The sequence below is a fragment of the Grammomys surdaster genome, unplaced genomic scaffold (assembly GCF_004785775.1).
Source record: "Grammomys surdaster isolate TR1022 unplaced genomic scaffold, NIH_TR_1.0 190, whole genome shotgun sequence".
Classification (NCBI taxonomy): Eukaryota; Metazoa; Chordata; class Mammalia; order Rodentia; family Muridae; genus Grammomys; species Grammomys surdaster.
In genome coordinates this window covers 8,657,533-8,663,532 of record NW_021604635.1, presented here as the reverse complement: position 1 = coordinate 8,663,532, position 6,000 = coordinate 8,657,533, and positions in this window count along the sequence as shown.

The window sequence follows — 6,000 nt, the reverse complement described above, 5'->3', positions numbered from 1 at the left end:
TCTCTCTCTCTCTCTCTCTCTCTCTCTCTCTCTCTCTCTCACACACACACACACACACACACACACACACACACACACACACAAAGAAGACCCCCCCCAAGACAGAAAATACCAAAGGAGAACAAAGAAATGAAAATCCCCAGAGGAACAATGTTCTATATTGGCCAACTGCTCTTGGATTTTTTTTTTCTGGTCTTGTCTATTTGTGTTCTGTGTACCTCTTTAGTTTAGGGCTCTCCCCTCTCTCTGTCTCTCTGACTCTCTCTCTCTCTCTCTCCCTCATGGCTTTGAACCGGAGTTTCAATCTCTTTCCTCTATCACCATTATTCCTAGGTTTGATCTTTTCATAATGTGCCACATTTCCTGGCTGTTTTGTTGTGCCTAGATTTTAAAAACAATTAACATTTTCTTTTAATGAGCTCTCTATGTCTGCTACCTTGTCTTCAAGACCTGAAATTCTCTTTTTGGTGCCTTTTAATCTGTTGGTGAGGCTTACCATTGAAGTTTTGTTTGCCATCTTGAGTTTTTCATTTATAGCTTTATTATACTTTGAGTTTTCTGAAGTAATTTTGTTTCTTTGTTAAAGCTCTTTTCATGTCTTGGATTGTTTTCATTATTCTATTCAGGTTTTTTTGTGGTCTTTAATAAAGTATTAATTTATATCCACTTTAAAGTCTCTGAACATATTCATGATTGCTATTTTGTAGTTCTTGTTTTGTGTGTCAGCTAAATTGCTTTTCTCAGTGCCTAACACAATAGGGTTACTTACTTCTGGAGGAGGCATATCGTCTTGGTTGTTTATATTCATGTTTTGCACTGGGATCTAGGAATCTGGAGTTATGATGCTTTAAGTGTTTCTTGGTGTGGGTTTTGTCTTTGTTGGGTGGATGTTTTGTTCTTTATTTCTGTTGGCCGCTCTGGGTCCTAGCCAACTGTGGTGGTTGTGGCTGAGACCTGCTCCTGCACGTGGCAGGGAGTCACAACGGAATGGAGACCGGCTAGAGAGAAATGACTGAAACTAGGGGGACCACGGATGTTAGCGTTCATTCTAGGCTCCAACCCACAGTTACCTGGCAACAGCCAGGTATAGTTGGGTTATTTTATAAAGGTGCTGTTCGCTCTCTTCTCGTTCTCTTACTCTCTTATTCTTTCTGACTCTATTCTCTCCCTGACCCCTTTTTCCCTATCTCCCCTCTCCCCTCCCCCTTCTCTTCATGTGCTCCTGGACAGCCTCCCCCCACAACCACGTCTGCCTCTACTCCCTTCCCAACTCTCCTTCCTATGTCCTAAATAAACTCATACTTTATTTATGGCTGGTACCTGGGGAGTGTAGTGGGGAAAGATGCCTCAGCACGGGCTCACCAAGGCACTCCTTTCACCTCACCATACTTGGCTCTACAGAACATGTCCTTGGCTCTTTTTTTTTTTTTTTTATTAAATAAAACACAGACCATACTCAAGTTGACCATAGATACCCATCTCTATTCAGTTTCTCCTATCCCAAAGCTGGCCTTTATCTGAAAATGACCTTGAAATTCTCATCCTCCCACCTCTGACTCCTATGTGCTGGCATGGTAGGCACATGTCTCTCTGTCTACATTTTCTTTTTAAATTTTTATTTGTTTTTTGCCATGCTAGGTATAGAGAGTCCAGGCAGAGTCTCACAGATGCTCAGCACGTGTTCTACAGCTGAACTACATGGCAGGCCAATCTCTGTTTTGGAAGTGCAATCAGCTGTTTCTGGAAGGTTCTATATAGAAGATTTTTCACTTATCCTATGGAAAAGTAATCTCTCCACTCACTCCTTTGCATTAGTATTAGTATCTATAGAATATTGTTTTTCAAAATTTTACAACACTTGATACTCTATGGTTATTCCATTTCTTTCACAGTGTCGAAACAAACAAACAAAAACCAAAGACTCTAATAAAGTGTTGTCTGTGTTTGTTTGTTTGTTTCTTTCTCTCCCTTTTTCTTTCTTAACTCTTCTTCCTCTTCCTCCTCCTCCTCTTCCTCCTTTTCTTCCTCTTCCTCCTCTCTTCCTCTTTTTAAACAAAAGCTGAATTGATTTACTGGCAATTAAATAAAGTCCTATTAGTAAAAAAAAAATTAGTGAGTAGTCACTATGGGGAAAATTCATGAGCTTTCAAGTGTCAAAAATGAGTTTTCATGGTTAAAGTCTTTAAGTATCAAAACACAGACTACATCTATGCTGAGTGCTGCCTCAGTGTTGATTGTTCTTTGTGGTCACTGGGCAGGGAAGATACTGTGATTATAGACAGGAGGGCTCTGGCATGCTAAACTGCCTCAAAGTTTGTGCCCTTCACCATTTAGTCGGTTAGATAGAACAAGTTATGGTAAAAATAGCATTTGATTTTGATATATCCTGAGTGCTCTTGTCAGTTAAATATTCTCTTAATAATAGAATTTCCACATGGAAAAATAATTACAGTTAAACTTATATCCTTCTTTATTTTTTTAGTCTATGTTGGTCCCTACTTGTCATTGTTTTTCCTTATTTCTAATTTGGGCATTATGCATTATGACCAAGAAAAATTTCGAAATAAGTTGTCATCTGCTTTGAATCCTAAGGCTATTCTTTCTCGTTATCTTCATCATCATTTTTCTCTGAATACAATTTGACCTCTCCGTAATATATTTCACACTCTCCAGTTCATTCTAACAGATTCTGGCGTCAGGTTGATGTCCAGACCCACAGAGGGCAATTAAGCAAGAAGCTGGTGAAAGATAAGAAGAAACAGATGGAGCACTCCCAGGTACTCTGTTAGGCAACAGTCAAAGGTATTATCTAGAAAAGGGACCATCTCAGGTATTATCTAGAAGCAAACTGGAAGATTCAGCTGCTGAGTGATGCCAAGTCTCAAGTCTTACCATCTTCATTGAGGATGCTTCTTACAGCTGAAGTGTGGGATGCTTTCCTCAAGGCAGAACACATGACAATGAAAAATTTGAAAGAATCATAACCAGTGTGTTACTCTAAATATGCCAAACATAACTGGAGGTCCCTGTGAGATGTTCTAGAACAGTGAGTGGTTTTCAGTCTTTCTAATGCTGTGTCCCTTTAATACAGTTCCTCGTGTTGTGGTGACCCCCACCCCCACCATAAAGTTATTTTTATTGTTACTTTATAACTGTAACTTGGCTACTGGTATGAGTTGAAATATAAATATCTGACATGCAGGATATCTGATGTGTGACCCCATGAAAGAAAGGGTCGGTCCACCCCCAAAGGGGCTACGACCCACAGGTTGAAGACTACTGCTCTAGAAGGTTATGTCCGACCACACAGGCTATGGCTCTGTGGGTTGGAACCTCAGCGGGTCAGTAGATCAAAATGTATCTGGGGGAAATATCAGCAATAGAAGTGGAAATGCAAAGGGCATAGTTGTCCTTAGTGTGTCAAAGGAAAAAGAGCCTTAGCAAAGCACTTTAACAAGAGGGACACAGGGAGGCAACACACACGTGTGTAGCAGGCAGTACAGTAAACAAAGACAGCTCAAAGCCTTCATCAGCCAGAGAGGATTAGGTGCAGGAAGGAGCCTGGGAACAGCTGATTTTGACAAGTGGCGTGCTTCTTGTGATGCTATGTGGGCTAGCCACAGTGCATGAAGCAAAACCAGATTTCACTCAAAGAGCTTCAAATAAATCTGAAAAGCAACACTCAATTTCCCAGAGATGAAAAGCAGAGAGCTGGGGTGGTGGTTTGAGTTGGAAAGGGGGCTTAAACATTTTACCACCGCTACTCCTCATTTTGTTTTATTTTTTCTTTGTGTATTCTATTGTTTTTGATGGATCAATACACTTGAACTTGATTGCAATATTTTAAGCAAGAAGAGAGCTAATTGAATGGAATTAGGTTCCCAAGAGGATAAAGAGCATAGGTATTATTTTTGTGGTTGAAAACAGGTAAGATGAGGTTTTTTGTTTTTGTTGTTTGTTTATTTTTTCATAATCGGGCTTTTCTATGTAGCCCTGGCTGTTCGGGAACTCATTCTATAGACAAGGATGGCCTCAAACTCACTGATCCATCTACCTCTGCTCCCCATAGTGCTGGGATTAAAGCTGTGTGCCATCACAGGCCAGCGAAATGAGTCTTATTGCATATAAAAATTTTAAAATAATTATACTTTATATAAATAGAAGATCACTTTCACATTGCAAAGAAATTTGAGTGTAGATGTTCCTGTGCTATAGTAGCACATATTCTTTGATATTTTAGTCTTTCCTATTTCTATGTGTGTATTTTGAGATAAGGGTTCATATAGCCCAATTTAGCCTAGAACTCCTGATTCTCCTGCCTCTACCTCCTGATTGCTGCAAATACTTGTGTACACCCCCATGCCCATATTGCTGTTTCTATTTTTTAAGTTTAGGATGTCTAATTGTAGTCAGCAATTGATTCAGGGGAAATTAGGGTCCTCTTTTAGTGTTGTCAATACTAAGATAATTTAAGAATGGATTCATGTAAGTTCCATGAAAATTTTATTAGTGTTTAAAAGAAAGAACTCAGGCAAGGTGAGCTGTAAGTCTTATTAGTTGCTTGGAAAAAGATGATGGAGAAAAGAATTAAAAAGCTCTGTTATTTAAGATAGCACTGAGGTCAGTCACATGGTGGAGGAGGGGGGGGTTTAGAGAAGGAATAAGGAAACCCAGAATGTTGGGGTGGGGAACCTAAAATGTTAAGAAAAATAAGTCACAATTGTGATTTTTTTTAAAAATCATCAGTCTTAGAACTCTACAAGGGTTGTGTGGTCTATAAGCTTGTGGATTAATGGTACCATGTATGGATCTTGATTGGGTTCATTTTCTCCGGCAGGAAAATGTTGGGGAAATTCTCTAACACGTCAGACAGGAGCAGGCAGAGTCAGCAGGTAAAGAAAGACTTTTATTAGGAGTGAGGGAATGTGCACACACACACCAAGCATGCATAGACAAAGATGGTTGGCTTCTCAGAGGGTTACTCAGGAAGCCCCAAAACCAGCATCTCCTTAAGGTATAGGGATTTTAAATCATCTTTCTTTCCCAATTAAGAGTTGGTTAGTTTGAACAGAAATAGAGTGGCTGATTGGCCCACAGCTGTTGTGTAAACATTTCTTGTTCTGACCTTGAACAGTCATTTGGGTCTAGCAGCAGGAGATCCCTACTGGTGGAAGAAAAAAGTCCTCAGGCATTTGTTTTAGGTTGTTAGACTTTTTTTTTTCTTTTTCTTTTTTCTTTTTTTTTTTTTTAAGGTCTGGAGTATGAGAAAGATGCTATAACAGAGGAGCCATTTTGAAAGTTCACCATCTTAATTACCTAGTCATGGCCCCTCTCATTATCTGTCTATCAGGAATTCTGTCCAATTTCCACTCCCTTGTTAAGGGCAGAGATTTTGTGGAAGAAACACATACTATCTCATTAAAGAACTAGTGATTCTTTAGCCATTTAACTATTTCTTTAGCATTGCTTAAAGTGAGACGTTCTTCCTAAGGGTGGTACCTTAGCCAAAGATAATGACTCTGACCACCTGCAATATCATGTCTCCACCTGGGCCAGAGGCATTATTCTCTTGCCAGGAGGGTTTTTTGTTTGTATGTTTTGTTTTATTTTGTTTTTTCTATTCTAACCTGTCTCAAGTGAGTTCTTCACAAAAGGAAAGAGATTGTAGAGGAAGAGACGAGATTGTCCAGCTGAGCCCATGCCTTTAGTACTTTTTCACCTAAGGAGTTCTGCCTGCTTTTCTTTTGGTCACTTATGACTTAGAAGAAATGTAAAGAAAAAGGCCTTTGCTTTTTTCAAAATGTATCAGTAACAGTAAAGAAAGGAAAGAAAGAACATGGGCATTGGGTGAGCAGTAGAAATAATTGTTCCTAGAGGAAAGACAGTGTGTATGTTAAGTAGGTGATGTTTCACTGTTGTCTTTAATGTAAGCAAAGGAAATTATATCAACCAGAGTTGACATTTCAGTGCGATTCTTTGACAAAGTCAGCAGAGAAGGTG